Consider the following 12,232-nt stretch of genomic DNA (forward strand, 5'->3'; position numbering starts at 1 on the left):
GTGGAGCTCCAGGGAGACTTTGGCTCCATCTTCTCTCCAACCACCTTTTAAGTAGTTGTAGATATCAGTCAGACACTCCTGAGCCCTTTCTACCCTTTAGGTTGAGCAAATACATCTCCCTCAGTCACTCTTTGCACATCATGTGGTCCAGGCCCCTGACCAGTTTGGTGAAACTACACTGGACTCTCTCCAGAATGTTCATGTCTGTCTTGTACTGAGGAGCCCAAAACTGGACTCATCACTCCAGGTGCAGCCTCACAAGTGCTGTGTGAAGGGTAATAATCACTTCTCCCAGCTTGCTGCTATAACCTTAAAGGGCCACCAAATGACAAGGTCTTGACAGTCCCTCACCCTTTTCATATGAACTCTTCCTGTGCTGGTGTTAGTATGTGGATATATGTGAGCCAGATCACATCCTGTACACACTGAAGTTTACTTTCTGTACACACCACTAATATATGTTGAGTGTTTGTCACCCCTGTAAATGCTGGCTGATCCTCTTTCCTTCAGTGGGATGGGTTGTCTGAAAAACGCAGTATGATGTGTGAGAGAGCCTGGGATGCAAAGAGTAAGATAACAGAAGTGCAACACAATGATTCATGAAACAACAAAATGAAAGGTATTAACATTTATTCCCATTAGACTAGTTCTTTTTTTATAAAAGTATCATTGTTTTGGGAACATTTTAGCTGCAAGGAGGAATCAGGGCTGGTCCAGACTTCTTACCTCTGAAGAAAAGGAGAATTTTGCCTCTGACTTCAACAATACTAATTCCACAGATCCGTTGCCAAACTATACAGTGAACAAGCAGGAAGATATGTCACAGCCACTGCTGTGTAAAGCATAGCTGTCATTAGCATCACTTAGTGTAACAGTCATAGAAAGCTTTCTGTATGAATTAAAAGGTCCTTTTGCAACCTCAGGCCAGAAAAAGAAAAAAAAATGCTATATATTTTGCTTGTCCTATAAGGCAAAATGAATATTAAATGAACAATTTAAGCCTAACCATAACCTGCCAATTTTTTTTAATAACCTAAGTTTTTCAGCTGCTCCCCAAACTCTGCAGAACCAGAAAGAAGAGGTGATGCTACACTGCCTGTCCCTAGCAAGGAAGGCTGGAGGGGGTCTGCAAAATATTTTTTATGTCAGGGAATAATTATTTTGTAGTGAGACAGAAATTATCTCATTTAAATAACATTTTTCCTACAGTACTTTCTCAAAGCCCAAGGGCTGCTCTTCCAAAAAATGAGATTTTTGGCAGCTCCAGAGCTTTTCTCGTATTTCTGTCTGTCCTACTCATACTATAAACAGTATTCTTACAAAATAATTTCTAGACTACAGTTTCTTCATCAGTCCACTGGAGGAGGAAGGAAAAAACCCTATGTTTTATGCAACTTAGCAGCTGCAGGCAGTTACTTGGTTGTGCTGTAAAAGTCTACCATTTGTTAGCCAAACAGTTCAATTCTATGGCCGGGATTATATGGGAGGTCAGACTAGTTGTTTGAATAGCCAATTTTGGCATTACAAGCTATGAAAACAATTATTATTTCAGTATCATAAGCAACATTATTAAATACAAATGCAAAGTGTCTGCACGCTAACCACCCCTTAAAGTTTTTATGTTGTATTGGAGTCACTCATCAAACTGAATGCAGTTTATGGTTTGGGGACAAATTCAAGCTTCACAGAGGCTGGAGGAGGCTGTGGATGATAACCAACACATACTAATAAGAATCCATGAGCCACAAAACTAGATTTGAGGAAGCTGTGGCGAAAAAAAACTTGTAGTCTTCATTCAGGTTTAAAAGCAAATATCAGTTTCTGTTCACTACTGTATTCAATTTGTATCCCACAGGTGATCAATCTAGTCTTGAAGAACAAAATAAGGGAAAGGACCATTATATTTGAATATCCACTGATAGACCATTTCAGAGTGTTAAATCCACTTTAGAATGAGAAATTAAAGTTGGTAATTTTCATAAATCATGTGAGGACCAACTGAATTTGATAGATAATACTGAAAAAATACTAGTTAGATTGAGAATATCCCCTTTGCCTTTATTCCTGTACTTTTGTGAACAGCTGAAGAACAATCCTTGTCCTGCTAAAACTAGTCATGGATTTTGGTTGAATTTGTGAAGTTGTTTTGGCAATAGCTAAAACATTGGTTTTATTGATTAATTTACAACTTGTGAGTATTTTTGCCCTGCACAGGTCTCCAGGGGGTATCTTGGATGTGTACTAAACCAAGGGAATGCAAATTGCCCCTCCCGGCCAGCGATGGTGGCTCTCCATTTAGCAGTCCTGTGATGCTCTAAAATTTCTTGGAGAGAATTAACTGCCCAGGAAATGTCAAAATTGAGCACAGGCACTCCACTCCTGCCCTGAGCACAGCTCTGGCAGAACAGTGAATCAGAGATATTCGCCCAATGCTCTAAGCTCCATAGCACCTCCTCAGTCAAGTCTTTTTAAAACAAAATAGAAATTGATCTGCCAAGCTCTTTTGGACTTTCTGGAGAGGAAAAAAATGATCGTGGAAGCAACTAGCTGAAGCAATTTGGGAACCTGTGAATGGCTCCACCAAACAGACGGTTGGATGAACAGACTGTTTCCCCATAGGTATTTTAAAGAATATTTTTGTATTTTATATGTTCTATAAACAATTTTAAATGCAGTGGAGTTACTGGGGGATGAAGGGAAATATAAGAAGTGAGAAGGGTGGGAGTGCAGGATGAGGGAGGATATGAAAGGTAAGCCGTCTGAAATATGAAGATCTTAAGTACTGGCATGTCTGGTTATTTGAGTGTCCCTAGCAGTCAAATAATGAGCCTTCTTCATGTTTTGCCTTTCTGTACTTGGCTTACTTAGACAAATTTGTAGGCATTAGGGTCTGTCTGGAGTTGGTTCCAAGATCTTTTTTTTTCCTTAACATTTTGCAGCTGAGGCAGCCTTGTGAAAAAGGCGCTTTGAAGAGAAACATTACCAAATATGTCTTTTCTCCTGCCCATATCTTCTGTTTCCACAGGAAATGGACACAGGCACAGGCAGACCAATGGCAAGGCAGGAGCAGCCGCCGTCACTGGATGAGAAGGATAAGCTCTGCCTGCAGCCCTGCTTGCAGACGGGAAGCAGCTGAAGGTAAACGTCTTCATTCGTAAAGAAGACACTGTCACCTTGACATTTCTGCCAGTTTTGCAAAGGTTTTACTCAGTGCTTCCTTCCCTTCCAGCTGCCCTTGGCCACTCCTGGCCGACCACCTCCAAAGATTGTTTTGCTTCCCTCAGCTGCTCTTCACAAACTACAGACAGCAGTGTCTGTCTATTTTTGTCAGGGGACACTACTCACAAAAGCAGAATAACTGAGCCCTGTGCCATTAATGCTTCCTGCCAGAACCTCAGCTGCAAGTACAGCTACATAATCACCTCCTCCCTCTGCATTTCCAAAGATTTAGGTAATCATAGAATGAGAGTGGAGCAAGAGCTACTTGTTCCTTTCTACTGCTATTAATTTTCTGATACACACAATGTTGTTCCTAATAACAGCTCCATGTAGAAGCCCTGAGTAAGGAGGGTCTGCATTGTTCTAGGATGCTTAAAATAAAAACAGTTCTTACCCCAAATGGTTTGCAGTCCTGTTCATTGCTGCCCACACCTACAATATTTTCATGATCCCCACAAAAAATATCCTAGCCTCTGGAGTCACAGTTACTTAAGAGTCCTGATTTACATGTGCTGAAACTCCTCTCCCTTTTCCCCAAAATGTTACTGCTTTAACACAAATGAAATCAAACCTCCCAAGTAATAATCTTTATCCCTGCTACTCTCGACTCCCCACTTTCTGTGTCCTATGTGAGCCACGAGATAGTACAGGCTATGGTTCATCTAGAACCACATAAATGATGGTTTCTTGTCTGAACCATGTCTTCTGACTGAGTGGGCAGCTTCTGCCAGGCAAAACCTCCTAAGGCTTAGCTCTGCCTTCCTCTCCTTCTGGAAGGAACCCATCCAGCTTCCTTGCTTCTAACCACATTTCAAAGAACTTGAAAATTTAGTCTTTGTGACAAGTCAGGTTGAAATTAGTGAATGCATTCAGAAGATACCAGAGGTGATCAAATAGATAGGCCAGGTCAATAATATGATAAGCCATTTTACTTAGGAAAATTGACAGATACATTTCTAAACCTTTCTTGTAGATAGGGATAACACCTTGAAATTGTGACTATTCTATTTCAGAATAGGAATAAATCGGGATTATTAGGGGAGCAAGCTTCCCCTAAGTGCTCATCTGCAAATTCCATTTTGAATACAGATTTTTGGTCTGCTTTCTGTACTGGCTTTTTGTGCCATTGTGTTGAAATATAATTCAAATCAAGTGAGAATTGTGAAATCTTATTCTTCACAAAGAGCTGGAGTGACATTATACTTTCACAGCCCAAGAAGCTGTGTTGAGACAGAGTTTGGACTCAGCTGGTAGGCAACTTTTTGTTGGAGTTAACAGAAAAAGCTGCAGATGGGATTGGGACAAATAAAGAGCAAAGAGTTAGGAATAAAGTTATGTCTAACAATAACATTGGCCTGGGGCTTGGAGGCAGTAGGTAGTCTCCATGTAGAGTTTCAGGCAGAAGCAGTATGTGGCTGAGCAGCAGGTTTATGATGTGTCTCATCTGGTGATAGCAGGCTAGCAAAGAGATAAGCCATAGGTGACCTACTGGTAAGTCACCTTTTGGTAAGAACCATTTGTAAGAACCAATGGTAAGAACCATTTGGCTCTTAGGTTATGACCACTATGAGACCTAAAATTAGATGTAAACCAGTTTGAAACTGGTAGGGGGACATCACATGATATTTTTGGTCAGTTTTAGTAAATACCTACTGCCCATATCTGTGTTAGATTAGATAAGAACTAGAAGGAAGCACAGGGCTGAGGGTAGATTTGAAGCTAGGAAGGTAGCTGGGCTAGGTCCAAAACCATGCCAGAATGGCTTTAGGATTTGGACTAGTAGATGGCTTCGGAATGGGCCTGAGGATGAATCCAACATGCAGCATACAGTCAGGATTCTGTGAGTCAGGTAGCATTGCACTGCAGGAGTTGTTGAGTCAAAACAGTGCTGTAGGTGGGACGGGGGAGTAACGTGGCTCTGGCATGAAAGAAGAGATCATTTGGAAGTCTTGAAGTAATAAGAAGTTTGAAGACAACAGACCATACCTGATTTTTCTTAGATCTAGCTGGCAGGGCTGAAAATGAGGCCTCCTACTGCACCCAGCCACACATTAGGTCTTGGGCCAAGGGGTGACTTCAGGCTAGCAGAAAGTGGGTAAGGTTATAGTGCTATGGGTACATGCTAACGTGCAGGACTTCAGGCAGGGCTGTGGCTGTGGCTGGCAGGCAATGTTTTCAGAGGGCAGCCTCAGGGCTGGCGGAGCTGCAGGTCAGCACGTGGCTTTGTGCCAGGGCCGCCATCAAAGGTTGCTTGTGGTGCAGACCAGGCAGAGCACAGGGGAGCGGAGGTCTCAGCATCGGGTTAGGACCTGGCACAGTGGGCACAGTGCAGTGGTAGGCCACAGTAAGTGATCTGAGGTTCAGGCCTCAGTGGTGGTTTTGGTTAAACTGCAGGCACTGGGTAGATTAAGATTATATGTGATATTTTTGCTAAAATAGGATTAGAGGCAGTAGGTGGCTGTGGTCAAGGGGTAGGTTAGGAGTCAGTCAGTGTCTTGGGAATAGTGCTCAGGCCCAGGGCAGCCAGCATTTTGGAGCTAGGATTAAGACTAAATCCAGAGGATTAATCTGCAAACTGCACCCCTCAAAAGACCCACCTTTATCTCTAGGCTGCTGTCTACTAGTCCTCTATTCAAACTCAAGCCACATTTATACCAGTACCCGAGACTACTTATCATCCTGAACTCTTAACTCACTCAAATTTATTTAGAGGAAACAATCATAATCTGATTCAGTGTTACCTATTGGTTTAAATCCTAATCCAACTCACAAGTGCCTGTCTACATCAAGAGATACTAAGAGGTACTGTCCTTTTTACTCAGTTATAGTTGCTGTCTGTAGCTCAATACCAGATTGGTATGTTGTTAAGGTCTTCATAGGTAAGTTTCACTCCAAACAGCTTAACCAATGTAACTAAAATAAAGGAGGAAGCCATATTTCTCCACTGAACACCTGCAATTATTTTATTAAATATCTGTTGCTGCACATTATTCTTCAGTATAACAGAAGAAAGCACAGGGACTCACTTGCACCAGGCTATGCGAGGTGCAAAGGTCTGTGCCTCAGGAAATGTTGCGGTCACTGCATTGCTTCTCCTGAGCAGCACCTCATGAAACACCACAAGATTCTGCATACATCTGTGATGTTTTAATTTGCAGTAATAAATGAAACTACTAAAACAGCAGAAAATAAAATGGGTAATGAAGAGGAAAGAGATGTTCCTTTTCAACAAAAAAACATGCCAATCACAAAAATGGAGGCCCTTGCATTTTCAGGTATAATATTCCCTCTGGCCCTTCAGATGAAGTGCATGGGGAAAATGATTCACTGGTTTTCTACTAACTGCAATCAGCAAATAATTATTAATCATCTCCAACCAATATTCTTTCCCTTTGGAATAACAGCCAAATAATGCACGATACTCCCTGTTTACTTCCTGAGGAGACGGATAGCAACTGCCTCCTGTTATGACTGCACACAGATCCAACCCCTCCCGCAAGTCCCCTGTGTCACTCATCCTCCATTTTCCACAAAGCCCTTGTGCCTACATGGGTAATTACAACCATTCTGAATTTTTGATCTCTCAGATTTTTGGGGTTTTTTTCTTTTTTCCTGCTCCCATTCCTCTCGCCAGTCGTTTAATACTCTGCAGACTCTGAACAATGGATTAGCTGTTCCCTCCAGTCAAGGTTTCCAGAAATAGTCTTTAGAGTTTTGCCATATGTTTATCTTTCTTAATACTCCAGTGAGCAGCCCCCTCATGACTCACGGGCAAACAAAGGTCTTGAATGGTTTGTTTATTCTTCTGAGCTAGATGGCACTGCCTGGGGCTCACCATGTGGGCAGCAGAGGAGCTCTGAGGAGGTGCATACTGTTGCACATATTTAATTACAAACAGCATCCTATTTACCCTTACCCAAACTGCTATGAATCAGAATGAAGGCTGGAAAAACCAGCCCCCCTCAGGTAGCCCCACTCTGACATTGTTCCTGGAAAGTGTTGGTCCCACGTGCCAGCGTGCTCTTATGTGTAATGTGTACACGCGTTCCCATGTGGAGCCACTGCTGGAAGAAACAGAGGAATAGGGAGGAAATCACTCTAAATAACTCAGCTTCTGACCTTCTCCCACTAAGCTCTCTCCCACTCCTGACGCAGTCACTGAATGACCCTTGTCCATCGGCAGTAAGGAGTATTTTGGCTCACAAAGAACAAAGGCAACCAACAGTACTGGAGCCCAAGAATTCAGTATTAAATAAATAAACAACTTTACCATGCATAACAAAGACAAAACCCCAACAGCCAGTCACAGAAGGAAATGTCCAGCAAAAATAAAGTTGCCCAGAAGACCTGAGCTGTGGAGTTAAGCAATGCTCTTCAGAGTACAGAATAGAAGACTAGCTCTCATGGCCAGTGCTGAGTGTGCAAAGCCGTGCAAACCATTCAGGTATAAAACCTTAAATCACCTCAGACACTGGAGAAGAAGCGATGCAGGTTACTGAGTTACTCATCCCCTCAAGGGAATGGATTAAGGTGAAAGAAGTCAAATGTTATCCAAGCAGGTACATAAGCAACCAGTTTTCACACACTTTTAAACACTCTGTGGTCTCTAAGGGGACTGGGCTGGGCTGGCAGCTCTGACTGGGAACATCTGGGAGCCCTTGCCTTTTCAGAGAAAGTGCTGAGGTCTGGATACTATTTAGAGGTCTTCTTTCAGGGCTCAGAACCCACTGCTGAGACCTATCCATTTAGTAACACATACACAGAGTCAGGGCACACCATGACATTGACTAAAGCCATAGGTTAGGATGGAAAAGCAACAGGCCTTGTGTAATACTTCGACAATTTCCTCATGGGTTCTGGGAAGATATGCTGGGTGAGATAGATACAGCTGCTGTTTTACACATGCAGATGTAAAATAAAACAGTTAAAGGAAAATATCTAAAGTCTAGGCCTATGTAGCAGTGTTCCCGAAGTCTTTGTGGTCCTTACTTAGAGAGGAGTGGACGAGAAAACTTGGAACTCAGTACAAGGGCGAGCAAGCATTTTGAGAGCTCAGTAGAATGTTCCAGAGGGAAAAAAGATCACCAAAGGAGGAAGTTGAATCAAAACTACTGCATGCTGAAAAAGGGAAAATAAAAGATTTGGACTCAGGTATCTGAATATCAATGTCCGAAATAGCAGGAGGGTACACAGGCATCCCACCTTGTATCCAACTCTTGCTTCAGAATAACATGGGCCTCCCACAGATAGGAGCTGTGCCATCTCTCAGGTACCACAGGACATCTAAAATGGCACAAGCAACTTGCTCAGGCACATAGATGGGTCCCAAACTGCCTGTCACCTGTGTGAGAGCTTAAAGGTCTAGGTAAATAAGGGTGTCTGACCTTCCTGGAATAAAGTGAAATGATGAAAATGCAGTACCTACAGGATGATTAAATTTCAGTACCAGTCACAAACCTTCTACACATGCCAACTCATTAAGGTGGGCTACCCCTGATAGCCCTTATTAGCAACATTTTAAGGGTTTGGGGGACCAGGAAACCAGTGATCTCCAGCAGGCTGCTGCAGTGAGCACGTTTTCCTTACAGGCAGGGAACTCCTGTTCAAAAGACTCTGCTAAGCACAGCTGTGCAAACAGGGTGGGAAGGAAAGCCTTTTTCTAGTGGGAGGATTTATGCCTTTCATAGATCAAGCTCCATCGGAAATCCAGGGGAAGATCAGGACAGGTATTGAAGCATGAATATAACATACACAGTTGAAGATAGTACTTAGTATATGAGATCTTTCTAAAGGTTCAGATTATATTGATGGTATCTTGAGTATTCAACATACCTTGGAAAAATTGCCAGACTTCCAAGTTTTCAATGTCAACAATAAATGAAAGGTAAGCTCCTTTTCTTAAGGGTAGAAAAGGGAGGAAAGGAAGAAAGATATAATGCTGGCAAATATTTTGTTGCTTTCTCTGATCCACTCTAATCATCACAAGTCAAAATATTTTGCAACAGGAAGGAAAGGATAATTGTACACTGAGGTCTCTTATAAGAAAGGAAGTTCAGTCAAAGTGTGTATTTCCCAAGCATCAGAGAAACAAATACTTTCAGCATTAAAAAAATTGAAAAACAGAACAAGTCTTCCAGGCACTTCTCATTTCTTCTTACAAGGTAGGTAGAAGTCCTACAGAAAGAGGATGAGACACGAGTTCAGATGCTGGAGAGCTAACAGTTTCATACTGTACTGAACCATGTTAAATTCCACCAGTAGTCTGAAACCAAGGTTTAAGGTCTCAAGCATTCTGTTTTTCAAGCTTTGGGCATGTATTTCTTTCCTTTTATTTAAGTATTTATTTTCTACAACATACTACCATCATATACTGCATTATTTCATTCTATATGAATTGGCATTGGCTGTATTGGCAGCACACTAACTGGTGCACTGAAAAGGGAACAGGTCTCTGCCTATGTATTTGTAGAGCACTACAAAGGCTGCAGTTTACCACTGTAGCAATGAGTTTGCAAAGAAATATAAATATTTTCCTGTTTTGGACATGTACAGGTAAAAATATTTTTTTGCACACAAGTATATAACAGAATTTTAAGGCTCAAAGTCAAGTGCTCTGTTTGAGGCTTTTGTAATATGTATAATATGTATACTATATGTTGTAATTTAGACAAAAAGAATCTGTTGCAGTGTGACTCCTCTGGCTTTTTTTTCAGCACTGCTACATAAAAAGGAGTAAAAATATTACTTTATAAAATCTATCTTGTACAATATTTAAGAAGTCTACAAAATCTTATCCATACCACTACAAATCAAGGTGCATGAGATACTTTTTGTTTCATCAGGTCTTGAACCATTGGTGTAGGTTCTAAGGACTGGAGATGATCCTGTGATGTGTTTAGTAAAGACATTGCAGGCTGCTGCTTTATGGAACTATTCACCGTTTCTGCTGACTTTTTGTCCAAGTCTGTTCTTGTAAACCTCATCATTGCATGTGACATTGTAAGTACACTTCACAAACTGAGTTAATGGCTTCAGCTACATAGCAGAAAACATAGAATAACTCAGGCTTATGTTCACATATTTCCTGATGTTTTCAGGCAGGGTGATTCAATAGAGAAAAAAATAAACTGAAGCCTGCATAGGTATTATTAGATGGGATAAAAGTGTCTACGCACAAATGGAAGTAACCATAGTAATTCATTTGCTTCTAATTTTTTTTTTTTTGTAAGAATAATCTTCGCCTTGACCTCATACAAGCAGAAATAAAGGTTTTGTGAGGGTAATGTGGAGCTTTGTTCGTGCTGTGTTCCTGGTCATTCCATTACCAGCTGCCAAATCCTGATGACACTCCTTAACCATCTAGAAAGTTCACTTGTTTCTGCTGAGGGAAGTGCTTTAACTTCAGAAGTTAATTGTTTGCAAACAATAAAAGATTCATTACTCTTTCAGTGCCCAATTCTGTTTCTGTTGAAACAGGTGGTGACTCCATCCACTTCCCACCAGCTCCTTTACCCTTTATGTAAGTTGGTTTACTATCCTTTATATGAGACAAATTGATAACCATAGGACCAATAAATCATCAGCATAGCTCTTTGTCACATGCATCAGAAATACTGAGAGGCATTGCACGGGATAAATGTGATTTCAGCTCCTTACACATCCTATTCTTGTCCTCTGGTGAATGTCAGTTTTGATTTGCTGTCTTGCTTTCATATCTGGATGTTTAGACACTTTGACTAGCTTGGGAGGACCAGCCTGCTCCACTGCACAGCTGTCAGTTGCTCATTACTTTTGGCAATTGCTCCTTGAACTGTAGCTCACATCTGTAATGGTGTCAGAACTGCATCCTGATCACCTGAATTAATTTCCAAAAATCAGGTTATAAAGTATCGCACAGAGATTACTCCATCAGGCTCTTAACATCTTTTCAAAAGGTTGAGATTCTTCAAAATTGCCTTTCATAAAAAGAGACCTTGCCTTACTCAAAGGCTGCTGCAGTGCTCACTACCACTTTAAACATATATAACATTTATTAATCATATTATATTACTATTGTGTTATACTATAACAATATATTATGTAGTATTATAAGCTGTATATTATTATGTATGTTGCATATTATAATTGATTCTATATAATATATACTTAATACCTATATAGAATATATACCCTAATATTGCTATGTTAATGTAATTATTGTTATATTAATTATATACATTGGTATATTATTATAGATAATATATGCATTTATGTATATACAACTCGCTGTGTGTTAACACATGTTTGTGTATGTATATATACACCTGTGTATGCACACACACATACAGACAGGCTGTAGAAGTGATTAATTTTCCACTGTAAAAAATACACTTTTTTTTCTAGCTGGAATTTATCCTGTCTTAGTTATAACCACTGACTTATATCACACTTCTTTCTGCTAGATTAAAATGCAAAATACTAATGTGAATCTTTTCTTTAGATAGATGGTTGCAGCCTAAAATAAAATATCTGGTAAGCTCTCCTTAGGGATACATATACTGCTCATCTTAAGTATTTCAATAGCTAGTACAATAGCATTGATTGCAGTTATCATCATTAATTTCTTTTAATCTGTATTTGTTAGGAATGTTAGTTACCATGCGACAAGCAATAGCCTATTATTGTTTTGTATTATTTCCCATGGCACCAGTCCAAGGTGTGACACATCTTAAAGTCTGCTCAAGCTAAAACCTTACTGCAGCAGCAGCTGCATACTGAACTGCGAGTGAATGCAAAGGGCCATGAGCAGTCCTGGAGGGTGGGTGAAGGGTAGGTGACGGTGAAGCAGGAGAGGGAAGGAGGCTGGTGAACACGCTGGCACCTTCCCCTCATGCTAGACTTACTATTACCGTGTGCCAGCATTTGGGAGTCCATAGTTCAGCAAATGGTATTTCAAGGGACTGACTGCTCACCCACTCCAGGGCTCTGGGGGTCAGTGCACCACCTCCCAGTCCCTGTGGGTCTTCTCCGTTAC

The 12,232-nt window shown here is 41.0% G+C and overlaps 1 long non-coding RNA gene across 1 annotated transcript in view; it reads left to right on the plus strand.

Annotated features, from left to right (window-relative positions):
- Window positions 1–12,232, plus strand: part of LOC308064999 — a 97,690-nt gene that overhangs the window by 16,102 nt on the left and 69,356 nt on the right. Inside the window, exon 1 of the long non-coding RNA XR_013928617.1 lies at window positions 1–12,232. This exon is cut by the window's left edge and continues 16,102 nt beyond it; it is cut by the window's right edge and continues 21,742 nt beyond it. This is a non-coding gene — a long non-coding RNA (uncharacterized lncRNA).

The sequence above is a fragment of the Falco punctatus genome (assembly GCF_963210335.1).
Source record: "Falco punctatus genome assembly, chromosome: 5".
Lineage (NCBI taxonomy): Eukaryota > Metazoa > Chordata > Aves > Falconiformes > Falconidae > Falco > Falco punctatus.